The following is a 13,761-nucleotide window of genomic DNA, read 5'->3' as shown; positions in this document are numbered from 1 at the left end:
TTGTGTCCACTGGTTTATGGTTAGATTTGGAAAATCTCCCTCTACTAAAATGTTTTGTAAGAATTCCTCAATCGAATTACAACAATTAAATTGCTTGACACACTTTTCCAAAGAACTACACTCCTGTTTCTTCACCTTCTATGTTTTTCAAATATACAATCTGCTCTAATATATGGTGACTTTTATGATTCCCTAGGCCAAACGTAAGCACCTTCCTTCTTTTTTTATTTTTTTCAATAAAGGAGACATAAAATTACATATCTCGCCCAACGTGGGGCTCGAACCCACGACCCTGAGATTAAGAGTATAATTCAGCCTGTAATGAAAAGTCTTCAAGTCTGCATTCCGAGAGAGCTTTGCGGAAGCAAAGGGTGGACAGAGGGAAAGAGGGAACTCGCAAAGCTCTCTATCTTAATGTATGATATAAAATTTACCTTCTTAAACAAGAGAAAAATCATATCACTTTACCCTATAAGATTCAAGCAATCCAACCTGTAATGAAACGTCTCCAGGTTGGCATTCCTAGACTCGTAAAACAATCAGAAACAGTGAAGGATATAATGGGCCATAGTAGCTCTTGTTCCACAGTGAGATCTAGTTTTGATTTTAATCCCTTAGTTTCTGTCCAGGTGATAAGATTTGAAAATCTCCCCTTTTTGGATCATAACGAGAAGTCTCCAAGTCTGCATTTCTAGAGTCGTAAAACAATTAGAAATGGTGAAGGAAATGATGGGCCATAGTAGCTCTTGTCTGACAGTGGGGTTTAATTTAGATTGAATTCAGTTAGACTGTGTCCAGTAACATGTGATTAGCATTGAAAACCTACCCCTTTTGGATTGTTTCATTTCTCCTGGCCTGATGGTGAAAGAGATCATAGACCCTAGTTGCTTATGTTGGAAGGTGAGATTTAGCTCCACTAAACCATATAAAGTTGCATTCTTAAACAATGGCTTCATTGCTCTTATGGAAATAATATGACTTAATTCCTTATATTCTAAGGTAGCATTTTGTTAACATGTTCCCCTGCTAGGTTGTGTCCACTGGTTTATGGTTAGATTTGAAAATCTCCCTCTTCTAAAATGTTTTGTAAGAATTCCTCAATCGTCTTACAACAATTAAATTGCTTGACACACTTTTCCAAAGAACTACACTCCTGTTTCTTCAACTTCTATATTTTTCAAATATACAATCTGCTCTAATATATGGTGACTTTTATGATTCCCTAGGCCAAACGTAAGCACCTTCCTTCTTTTTTTATTTTTTTCAATAAAGGAGACATAAAATTACATATCTCGCCCAACGTGGGGCTCGAACCCACGACCCTGAGATTAAGAGTATAATTCAGCCTGTAATGAAAAGTCTTCAAGTCTGCATTCCGAGAGAGCTTTGCGGAAGCAAAGGGTGGACAGAGGGAAAGAGGGAACTCGCAAAGCTCTCTATCTTAATGTATGATATAAAATTTACCTTCTTAAACAAGAGAAAAATCATATCACTTTACCCTATAAGATTCAAGCAATCCAACCTGTAATGAAACGTCTCCAGGTTGGCATTCCTAGACTCGTAAAACAATCAGAAACAGTGAAGGATATAATGGGCCATAGTAGCTCTTGTTCCACAGTGAGATCTAGTTTTGATTTTAATCCCTTAGTTTCTGTCCAGGTGATAAGATTTGAAAATCTCCCCTTTTTGGATCATAACGAGAAGTCTCCAAGTCTGCATTTCTAGAGTCGTAAAACAATTAGAAATGGTGAAGGAAATGATGGGCCATAGTAGCTCTTGTCTGACAGTGGGGTTTAATTTAGATTGTATTCAGTTAGACTGTGTCCAGTAACATGTGATTAGCATTGAAAACCTACCCCTTTTGGATTGTTTCATTTCTCCTGGCCTGATGGTGAAAGAGATCATAGACCCTAGTTGCTTATGTTGGAAGGTGAGATTTAGCTCCACTGAACCATATAAAGTTGCATTCTTAAACAATGGCTTCATTGCTCTTATGGAAATAATATGACTTAATTCCTTATATTCTAAGGTAGCATTTTGTTAACATGTTCCCCTGCTAGGTTGTGCCCACTGGTTTATGGTTAGATTTGAAATTCTCCCTCTACTAAAATGTTTTGTAAGAATTCCTCAATCGTCTTACAACAATTAAATTGCTTGACACACTTTTCCAAAGAACTACACTCCTGTTTCTTCACCTTCTATGTTTTTCAAATATACAATCTGCTCTAATATATGGTGACTTTTATGATTCCCTAGGCCAAACGTAAGCACCTTCCTTCTTTTTTTATTTTTTTCAATAAAGGAGACATAAAATTACATATCTCGCCCAACGTGGGGCTCGAACCCACAACCCTGAGATTAAGAGTCTCATGCTCTACCGACTGAGCTAGCCGGGCTGGTTCCTACATGCATTATGCTCTGACTTCGGATGCAAAGGGTGGATGGAGAGAGTTTGCAAAGCTCTCTATCTTGGTTTAACTATTTAATATAATATATAAATTTACCTTCTTAAACAAGAGAAAAATCAGATCACTTTACCCTATAGAACTCACCCTGTAATGAAAAGTCTTCAAGTCTGCATTCCGAGAGAGCTTTGCGGAAGCAAAGGGTGGACAGAGGGAAAGAGGGAACTCGCAAAGCTCTCTATCTTAATGTATGATATAAAATTTACCTTCTTAAACAAGAGAAAAATCATATCACTTTACCCTTAAAGATTCAAGCAATCCAAACTGTAATGAAACGTCTCCAGGTTGGCATTCCTAGACTCGTAAAACAATCAGAAACAGTGAAGGATATAATGGGCCATAGTAGCTCTTGTTCCACAGTGAGATCTAGTTTTGATTTTAATCCCTTAGTTTCTGTCCAGGTGATAAGATTTGAAAATCTCCCCTTTTTGGATCATAACGAGAAGTCTTCAAGTCTGCATTTCTAGAGTCGTAAAACAATTAGAAATGGTGAAGGAAATGATGGGCCATAGTAGCTCTTGTCTGACAGTGGGGTTTAATTTAGATTGTATTCAGTTAGACTGTTTCCAGTAACATGTGATTAGCATTGAAAACCTACCCCTTTTGGATTGTTTCATTTCTCCTGGCCTGATGGTGAAAGAGATCATAGACCCTAGTTGCTTATGTTGGAAGGTGAGATTTAGCTCCACTGAACCATATAAAGTTGCCTTCTTAAACAATGGCTTCATTGCTCTTATGGAAATAATATGACTTAATTCCTTATATTCTAAGGTAGCAATTTGTTAACATTTTCCCCTGCTAGGTTGTGTCCACTGGTTTATGGTTAGATTTGAAAATCTCCCTCTACTAAAATGTTTTGTAAGAATTCCTCAAACGTCTTATTAAATAGCTTGACACACTTTTCCAAAGAACTACACTCCTGTTTCTTCACCTTCTATGTTTTTCAAATATACAATCTGCTCTAATATATGGTGACTTTTATGATTCCCTAGGCCAAACGTAAGCACCTTCCTTCTTTTTTTATTTTTTCATTAAAGGAGATATAAAATTACATATCTCGCCCAACGTGGGGCTCGAACCCACGACCCTGAGATTAAGAGTCTCATGCTCTACCGACTGAGCTAGCCGGGCTGATTCCTACATGCACTCTCTACTGTGGAGTCTCCTTCATACTGCAGCAAAGTAATGCAGTTTCTAATAAGCGTTTTAGTGTCTTGTCTGTAGCAGCCTGAAGTTTCGGATTTGGCAGCTTGAGGGGTACAAGAGGATTATCACTAGCCTCACACAAATAAACAGCCCTGTGATACTAGTATGTCATTCCAAAACTTAAATGGACTGTGAACTGTGATATATATCTTCCAGAGAGTGGAAGGGAAAAGGGAAAAAAAAGTAGTCAGACAGAAATTGTTTAACTACTCTTGTCACTTATCTCTGCGAGTAGAGTTTCATCTTTTTCTCTACTTCTCTACTTCATTTCTTCGGGGTACTTGATTGTTGGCTTCTCAAAACGGACCTACAAGATATCTGCTTGTTCCCGACCTCGTCTCCGAAATCTCCCGCTCTCCGTTCTCTGCTCTCCCCCCGACCGCGTCTTCCGCCACCGCCGCCCCCCCTAACTCCGCCCTCCGGTGCGTGCGTCCGCACCTACGTCGCCTACGTCACCCACATCCTCCCGGGTTCCCCTAATACGGGGGAAAATTTACCTTCTTAAACAAGAGAAAAATCATATCACTTTACCCTATAAGATTCAAGCAATCCACCCTGTAATGAAACGTTTCCTGGTTGGCATTCCTAGACTCGTAAAACAATCAGAAACAGTGAAGGATATAATGGGCCATAGTAGCTCTTGTTCCACAGAGAGATCTAGTTTTGATTTTAATCCCTTAGTTTCTGTCCAGGTGATAAGATTTTAAAATCTCCTCTTTTTGGATCATAACGAGAAGTCTCCAAGTCTGCATTTCTAGAGTCGTAAAACAATTAGAAATGGTGAAGGAAATGATGGCCCATAGTAGCTCTTGTCTGACAGTGGGGTTTAATTTAGATTGTATTCAGTTAGACTGTGTTCAGTAACATGTGATTAGCATTGAAAACCTTTTGGATTGTTTCATTTCTCCTGGCCTGATGGTGAAAGAGATCATAGACCCTAGTTGCTTATGTTGGAAGGTGAGATTTAGCTCCACTGAACCATATAAAGTTGCCTTCTTAAACAATGGCTTCATTGCTCTTATGGAAATAATATGACTTAATTCCTTATATTCTAAGGTAGCATTTTGTTAACATTTTCCCCTGCTAGGTTGTGTCCACTGGTTTATGGTTAGATTTGAAAATCTCCCTCTACTAAAATGTTTTGTAAGAATTCCTCAATCGTCTTACAACAATTAAATTGCTTGACACACTTTTCCAAAAAACTACACTCCTGTTTCTTCAACTTCTATGTTTTTCAAATATACAATCTGCTCTAATATATGGTGACTTTTATGATTCCCTAGTCCAGGGGTAGGCAACCTGCGGCTCTACAGATGTTGTGGACTACATCTCCCTTGATGCTTTGCCAGCAATATGGCTGTAAAAGCATTATGGGAGATGTAGTCCAAAACATCTGTAGAGCCGAAGGTTGCCTACCCCTGCCCTAGTCCAAACGTAAGCACCTTACTTCTTTTTTTATTTTTTCAATAAAGGAGATATAAAATTACATATCTCGCCCAACGTGGGGCTCGAACCTGAGATTAAGAGTCTCATGCTCTACTGACTGAGCTAGCCGGGCTGATTCCTACATGCATTATGCTCTGACTTCGGATGCAAAGGGTGGATGGAGAGAGCTTGCAAAGCTCTCTATCTTGGTTTAACTATTTAATATAATATATAAATTTACCTTCTTAAACAAGAGAAAAATCAGATCACTTTACCCTATAGAACTCACCCTGTAATGAAAAGTCTTCAAGTCTGCATTCCGAGAGAGCTTTGCGGTAGCAAAGGGTGGACAGAGGGAACTCGCAAAGCTCTCTATCTTAATGTAAGATATAAAATTTACCTTCTTAAACAAGAGAAAAATCATATCACTTTACCCTATCAGATTCAAGCAATCTGGGGGGCGTGGCCGACCACGGAGCTGAATGGACGCACACTGATTTAGCTCCTGAGGACCCGGGCCCCAATCCATCTCAATCGGAGACTATAACACGACATGGGCAATAATAAGAAGCAGGGTCCAGCACAAGGACACCAGGGGAAAACCCCATCCTCTAAATCGGGAGCTCTGACCCGATATTTCAAAGAAAATTTAGACCGCAGGGAGGAGGCCGAGACTACAGCTCGTGAAATGGCGGACGCAGCACCTCAGCCCAGCAGTCCTTCAGCCTCAGAACTCTCCCAAATATCTTCCGATATAGCAAATGACTCTGACATCAAATCCATTCTAAAAAACCTACCTTCCAAAACCGATCTGCACAGCATGAAAACGGATCTACAAATCACGATGGGCAAACTGGAAGCCACGTTTCACACGAAAATGGAGGCGATAGGCACGGAAGTACGCCAGCTAAATCTCAGAGTAGTAGATCTGGAGGAAGAAAGGAATATAATACAGGCTCAATTAACAAATATAACAACTTCGTTACAATCACATGCCTTAAACATGGCGGACACACAGAGACATGTGGATGACTTGGACAATCGAGGGAGGAGGAACAATTTGCGAATAAGACGCCTTCCAGAATCCCAAGGTGAGAGCTTGGAAGCTGTACTAACTGAGCTGTTTAACCTCATCCTTGGGGAACAAAGTGATAATGTAATATTAATAGACAGAGCCCACCGATCATTACGCCCTAGAGGACTGTCACCTGAAACCCCTAGGGATGCAATATGCAGAATCCACTATTTCACAATTAAAGATAATATCATAAAATCGCTCAGAGATACCTCCCAACCTCTCCTTTTTCACGGTCACCCGATACAGATATACCCGGATCTCTCCCGTTACACATTACAGGCCCGCAGAGCCCTAAAACCTATTTCTGAACTTTTGAGAAACAGAAACATCAGATACCGTTGGGGATTTAGTTAACCACAAGGGCACTATGTTAACGATATCCTCTATCTTAGACATCCCGCCGTTCCTCCAGGCACTTGACTTACCGAATACCAGTGTGTTAGACTGGAACGGGCTGCAACCTCAACATGATAATACAAGCCTTCCCCAGAGACAGCGATGGATTACACCTGCTAAAAAGAGAAGGAATGATCAGAGATTTCTCTCACCACAACAGAGATCAAGATTACCTGCGGATACTGCAAACCACCGAAACCTACAATCTCCAGAATGAAAGAACATATCTTTTTCTCCTTTTTTCACCTAGCTCAGCTCAACTCTTTACTCTATACTTCATGCCCTAGAAAAGCAACACGGCCGGCCAGATGACAACCAGAAATCTCCCTTCATACATCACTTAGAAGCAGACGATGAACTCTCCACCCTAACCCGCATCCCCTCACTCCTACTCCAAGTTAACAATCAGCCGCATCTAATCATCATTTCACAGATTTTATGCTATTCTAGCTGACTCTGTTTGTCCAACAGGACTCCGACCAACTAAGCGAGGCCTCTGTGACACCAGCCTAACCTACTGACTTGAATTCTCAACCCGGCTCGAGAAACATCCACTTCATCACAGTATCTCTCCAGTATAATCTACATGCAGGTTGTATAGGCTATATCATGTGGTCTACTGGGCGACAGCTTTTGACCACTTTAAGGTCTGAAATGGTCAAACTATTATTGCTAATCTGGAACCATTTTTGTTTACTGTATAGTCTGGGAAATTAAGCTGGTTTAACTTAATTCAATTCAATTTAATTTAACGTAACACTACTTAATAATGTATGTCTGTCAAAAGATATGATTATTATTTCCTCCCTCTCCCCCCTCACCTCTTTACCTACCTCAAGTCCTCCGTTTTTTCACCTCCCACTCTATTTCCTCTCTCCCCTTCCTCCCTCTCTTATCCCAGCTGCACCTACTCACTTTCATCACTCATCATCTGCTCAGTACAGTTACCTGGCGACAGGCTTACCTCTATGTCTCCTAAAGCAACTACTCACATGTATACAAAAGATTGGATTACCCGGGATCCTTAGTTATGCCACAAGGTTCCTCCTATTTACTAAAGGGTATATATCAATTGCGTCAAGATAGATCACCTATACTCTCGCTTCCTGCGAGAAATCCCCAACTAAGGGGTTTGGTTATTTCATCCCCTGTGCCTTCCTCACCCCTCCTCTACCATTCCTTCACCCCACTACCATTCCCCCCCTAAATACCCGTTCCTCCTTGTCATCTCCCTTCCCCCTCTTTTCATGGGATCCATAGTGCTCCCGCCTGAGCACCATCACCAACCTGTTACTGGTGTAGGGCTCCAAGCTCTGGTCTCGCCAGAACCCTTACAGGATATCTGACCACCAGTACCTTTAAAGCAACTTTACAGATCTACTATACGGTGTATATATACCACCAACTGTTGTAAGTCAAGGTAGTTATCTCTACCTACACTTTTACTCCGTTTACTTCGTTTATTGTTTAACTGTTTGTTTACATGCTGGTTCTAAACCTGTTTCGAGTAATTTGATTGCAACAATAAGTGGGTACACATTAGTCACAGAGAATTGTTGATGTGCATGCTTATAATTAGAGCCAGAACATCTCAAGACACAATATTTCCACCGTAGTTTAAACTCCAGACTTCTCCAGCCCTCCCTTTTCACATACAACATACCTAAAAACTTTCACACCATCACAACTTAAAGTAAACACCCCACAATGACCTCACTAACGATACTAACACAAAACGCCAAAGGTCTTAATACTCCTGAAAAAAGATCCCTGGCTTTGTCCGACTTCCGCAGACAGAAAGCTGATATTATTTTCATCCAAGAAACTCACTTACGCAAGGGGACATCCACAAAAATACGTAGTAAAGACTACCCACATGGCTACTATGGCCACTACTCCGAATCCAAATCAAGAGGGGTAGCGATACTGATTAGTAGACACACACCATTCACTACACAAAACCACCTTACAGATGACTCAGGTAGATTTCTGTTCGTAAAGGGAACATTAGGCACAGTCCCAGTAACATTAGTCAACATATACGCACCTAACAAAAAACAAAATCAATTCTTGAAAAAAATACTGGTTAAATTATCAGATTTCCAAGAGGGTATTCTAATATTAGGAGGAGATATAAACTTCTCCCTTGATGGGAAACTAGACTCCACAGCCAAGATGCAGCCACATACGATACAAACCAGAAAGCAGATTAACTCCCCACTCCTTGAGGCCCAACTGTTTGACTGTTGGAGGTTACTTCACCCATCACGCAAGGATTTTTTCGTTTTACTCCCCACCAACAGGCACATACTCTCGAATTGATTCAATCTTTCTCCAACACAGGTATCTATCCCTAGTGACAGCAGCCGCATATGGCCCAATTACCTGGTCAGACCACGCCCCAATGAAATTGACACTAAACATTCCACAACTACCTCGTCCTTCTACCCAATGGAAACTAAACGATCAGCTTTTAAACGACACAGTAAACACATCACGGATAGAAGAGGCAATTACCCCATACTTTAAGGAGAACACACAACCAGAAACGTCCCCACCACTCCTGTGGGAAGCCCATAAGGCAGTCATAAGGGGGGAACTCATCAGAATTGCATCCTCCGCTAAACGAAACCGAGAACAAAGAATTGCCCAACTAACACAGGAACTGGAAACACTAGAATCTACACACCACGAACGCGACAGTCTGACAGTGGGGTTTAATTTAGATTGTATTCAGTTAGACTGTGTCCAGTAACATGTGATTAGCATTGAAAACCTACCCCTTTTGGATTGTTTCATTTCTCCTGGCCTGATGGTGAAAGAGATCATAGACCCTAGTTGCTTATGTTGGAAGGTGAGATTTAGCTCCACTGAACCATATAAAGTTGCCTTCTTAAACAATGGCTTCATTGCTCTTATGGAAATAATATGACTTAATTCCTTATATTCTAAGGTAGCATTTTGTTAACATGTTCCCCTGCTAGGTTGTGTCCACTGGTTTATGGTTAGATTTGAAAATCTCCCTCTACTAAAATGTTTTGTAAGAATTCCTCAATCGTCTTACAACAATTAAATTGCTTGACACACTTTTCCAAAGAACTACACTCCTGTTTCTTTACCTTCTATGTTTTTCAAATATACAATCTGCTCTAATATATGGTGACTTTTATGATTCCCTAGGCCAAACGTAAGCACCTTCCTTCTTTTTTTATTTTTTTCAATAAAGGAGACATAAAATTACATATCTCGCCCAACGTGGGGCTCGAACCCACGACCCTGAGATTAAGAGTCTCATGCTCTACCGACTGAGCTAGCCGGGCTGATTCCTACATGCATTATGCTCTGACTTCGGATGCAAAGGGTGGATGGAGAGAGCTTGCAAAGCTCTCTATCTTGGTTTAACTATTTAATATAATATATAAATTTACCTTCTTAAACAAGAGAAAAATCAGATCACTTTACCCTATAGAACTCACCCTGTAATGAAAAGTCTTCAAGTCTGCATTCCGAGAGAGCTTTGCGGAAGCAAAGGGTGGACAGAGGGAAAGAGGGAACTCGCAAAGCTCTCTATCTTAATGTATGATATAAAATTTACCTTCTTAAACAAGAGAAAAATCATATCACTTTACCCTATAAGATTCAAGCAATCCAACCTGTAATGAAACGTCTCCAGGTTGGCATTCCTAGACTCGTAAAACAATCAGAAACAGTGAAGGATATAATGGGCCATAGTAGCTCTTGTTCCACAGTGAGATCTAGTTTTGATTTTAATCCCTTAGTTTCTGTCCAGGTGATAAGATTTGAAAATCTCCCCTTTTTGGATCATAACGAGAAGTCTCCAAGTCTGCATTTCTAGAGTCGTAAAACAATTAGAAATGGTGAAGGAAATGATGGGCCATAGTAGCTCTTGTCTGACAGTGGGGTTTAATTTAGATTGTATTCAGTTAGACTGTGTCCAGTAACATGTGATTAGCATTGAAAACCTACCCCTTTTGGATTGTTTCATTTCTCCTGGCCTGATGGTGAAAGAGATCATAGACCCTAGTTGCTTATGTTGGAAGGTGAGATTTAGCTAGACTGAAACATATAAAGTTGCATTCTTAAACAATGGCTTCATTGCTCTAATGGAAATATTATGACTTAATTCCTTATATTCTAAGGTAGCATTTTGTTAACATGTTCCCCTGCTAGGTTGTGTCCACTGGTTTATGGTTAGATTTGAAAATCTCCCTCTACTAAAATGTTTTGTAAGAATTCCTCAATCGTCTTACAACAATTAAATTGCTTGACACACTTTTCCAAAGAACTACACTCCTGTTTCTTCACCTTCTATGTTTTTCAAATATACAATCTGCTCTAATATATGGTGACTTTTATGATTCCCTAGGCCAAACGTAAGCACCTTCCTTCTTTTTTAATTTTTTTCAATAAAGGAGACATAAAATTACATATCTCGCCCAACGTGGGGCTCGAACCCACGACCCTGAGATTAAGAGTCTCATGCTCTACCGACTGAGCTAGCCGGGCTGATTCCTACATGCATTATGCTCTGACTTCGGATGCAAAGGGTGGATGGAGAGAGCTTGCAAAGCTCTCTATCTTGGTTTAACTATTTAATATAATATATAAATTTACCTTCTTAAACAAGAGAAAAATCAGATCACTTTACCCTATAGAACTCACCCTGTAATGAAAAGTCTTCAAGTCTGCATTCCGAGAGAGCTTTGCGGAAGCAAAGGGTGGACAGAGGGAAAGAGGGAACTCGCAAAGCTCTCTATCTTAATGTATGATATAAAATTTACCTTCTTAAACAAGAGAAAAATCATATCACTTTACCCTATAAGATTCAAGCAATCCAACCTGTAATGAAACGTCTCCAGGTTGGCATTCCTAGACTCGTAAAACAATCAGAAACAGTGAAGGATATAATGGGCCATAGTAGCTCTTGTTCCACAGTGAGATCTAGTTTTGATTTTAATCCCTTAGTTTCTGTCCAGGTGATAAGATTTGAAAATCTCCCCTTTTTGGATCATAACGAGAAGTCTCCAAGTCTGCATTTCTAGAGTCGTAAAACAATTAGAAATGGTGAAGGAAATGATGGGCCATAGTAGCTCTTGTCTGACAGTGGGGTTTAATTTAGATTGTATTCAGTTAGACTGTGTCCAGTAACATGTGATTAGCATTGAAAACCTACCCCTTTTGGATTGTTTCATTTCTCCTGGCCTGATGGTGAAAGAGATCATAGACCCTAGTTGCTTATGTTGGAAGGTGAGATTTAGCTCCACTGAACCATATAAAGTTGCCTTCTTAAACAATGGCTTCATTGCTCTTATGGAAATAATATGACTTAATTCCTTATATTCTAAGGTAGCAATTTGTTAACACATCTCGCCCAACGTGGGGCTCGAACCCACGACCCTGAGATTAAGAGTATAATTCACCCTGTAATGAAAAGTCTTCAAGTCTGCATTCCGAGAGAGCTTTGCGGAAGCAAAGGGTGGACAGAGGGAAAGAGGGAACTCGCAAAGCTCTCTATCTTAATGTATGATATAAAATTTACCTTCTTAAACAAGAGAAAAACCATATCACTTTACCCTATAAGATTCAAGCAATCCAACCTGTAATGAAACGTCTCCAGGTTGGCATTCCTAGACTCGTAAAACAATCAGAAACAGTGAAGGATATAATGGGCCATAGTAGCTCTTGTTCCACAGTGAGATCTAGTTTTGATTTTAATCCCTTAGTTTCTGTCCAGGTGATAAGATTTGAAAATCTCCCCTTTTTGGATCATAACGAGAAGTCTCCAAGTCTGCATTTCTAGAGTCGTAAAACAATTAGAAATGGTGAAGGAAATGATGGGCCATAGTAGCTCTTGTCTGACAGTGGGGTTTAATTTAGATTGTATTCAGTTAGACTGTGTCCAGTAACATGTGATTAGCATTGAAAACCTACCCCTTTTGGATTGTTTCATTTCTCCTGGCCTGATGGTGAAAGAGATCATAGACCCTAGTTGCTTATGTTGGAAGGTGAGATTTAGCTCCACTGAACCATATAAAGTTGCCTTCTTAAACAATGGCTTCATTGCTCTTATGGAAATAATATGACTTAATTCCTTATATTCTAAGGTAGCATTTTGTTAACATGTTCCCCTGCTAGGTTGTGTCCACTGGTTTATGGTTAGATTTGAAAATCTCCCTCTACTAAAATGTTTTGTAAGAATTCCTCAATCGTCTTACAACAATTAAATTGCTTGACACACTTTTCCAAAGAACTACACTCCTGTTTCTTTACCTTCTATGTTTTTCAAATATACAATCTGCTCTAATATATGGTGACTTTTATGATTCCCTAGGCCAAACGTAAGCACCTTCCTTCTTTTTTTATTTTTTTCAATAAAGGAGACATAAAATTACATATCTCGCCCAACGTGGGGCTCAAACCCACGACCCTGAGATTAAGAGTCTCATGCTCTACCGACTGAGCTAGCCGGGCTGATTCCTACATGCATTATGCTCTGACTTCGGATGCAAAGGGTGGATGGAGAGAGCTTGCAAAGCTCTCTATCTTGGTTTAACTATTTAATATAATATATAAATTTACCTTCTTAAACAAGAGAAAAATCAGATCACTTTACCCTATAGAACTCACCCTGTAATGAAAAGTCTTCAAGTCTGCATTCCGAGAGAGCTTTGCGGAAGCAAAGGGTGGACAGAGGGAAAGAGGGAACTCGCAAAGCTCTCTATCTTAATGTATGATATAAAATTTACCTTCTTAAACAAGAGAAAAACCATATCACTTTACCCTATAAGATTCAAGCAATCCACCCTGTAATGAAACGTCTCCAGGTTGGCATTCCTAGACTCGTAAAACAATCAGAAACAGTGAAGGATATAATGGGCCATAGTAGCTCTTGTTCCACAGTGAGATCTAGTTTTGATTTTAATCCCTTAGTTTCTGTCCAGGTGATAAGATTTGAAAATCTCCCCTTTTTGGATCATAACGAGAAGTCTCCAAGTCTGCATTTCTAGAGTCGTAAAACAATTAGAAATGGTGAAGGAAATGATGGGCCATAGTAGCTCTTGTCTGACAGTGGGGTTTAATTTAGATTGTATTCAGTTAGACTGTGTCCAGTAACATGTGATTAGCATTGAAAACCTACCCCTTTTGGATTGTTTCATTTCTCCTGGCCTG

The 13,761-nt window shown here is 39.9% G+C and overlaps 5 non-coding genes across 5 annotated transcripts; all 5 read right to left on the bottom strand.

Moving 5' to 3' along the window:
- Nucleotides 1–2,323: 2,323 nt before the first annotated feature.
- On the bottom strand, nt 2,324–2,396 carry TRNAK-CUU (transfer RNA lysine (anticodon CUU)). The gene has a single exon. It is a non-coding gene; the product is annotated as a tRNA-Lys (tRNA).
- A 1,127-nt stretch (nt 2,397–3,523) lies between these two features.
- On the bottom strand, nt 3,524–3,596 carry TRNAK-CUU (transfer RNA lysine (anticodon CUU)). The gene has a single exon. It is a non-coding gene; the product is annotated as a tRNA-Lys (tRNA).
- A 6,221-nt stretch (nt 3,597–9,817) lies between these two features.
- On the bottom strand, nt 9,818–9,890 carry TRNAK-CUU (transfer RNA lysine (anticodon CUU)). Its single transcript has one exon. It is a non-coding gene; the product is annotated as a tRNA-Lys (tRNA).
- Nucleotides 9,891–11,024: 1,134 nt separating this feature from the next.
- On the bottom strand, nt 11,025–11,097 carry TRNAK-CUU (transfer RNA lysine (anticodon CUU)). Its single transcript has one exon. It is a non-coding gene; the product is annotated as a tRNA-Lys (tRNA).
- Nucleotides 11,098–12,989: 1,892 nt separating this feature from the next.
- TRNAK-CUU (transfer RNA lysine (anticodon CUU)) lies at nt 12,990–13,062 on the bottom strand. The gene has a single exon. It is a non-coding gene; the product is annotated as a tRNA-Lys (tRNA).
- Nucleotides 13,063–13,761: the final 699 nt, after the last annotated feature.

The sequence above is a fragment of the Pelobates fuscus genome, chromosome 2, assembly GCF_036172605.1.
Source record: "Pelobates fuscus isolate aPelFus1 chromosome 2, aPelFus1.pri, whole genome shotgun sequence".
NCBI classification, from domain to species: Eukaryota; Metazoa; Chordata; class Amphibia; order Anura; family Pelobatidae; genus Pelobates; species Pelobates fuscus.
The sequence above is the reverse complement of the archived record's forward strand: the minus strand, read 5'-3'. Positions and strand labels throughout refer to the sequence as shown.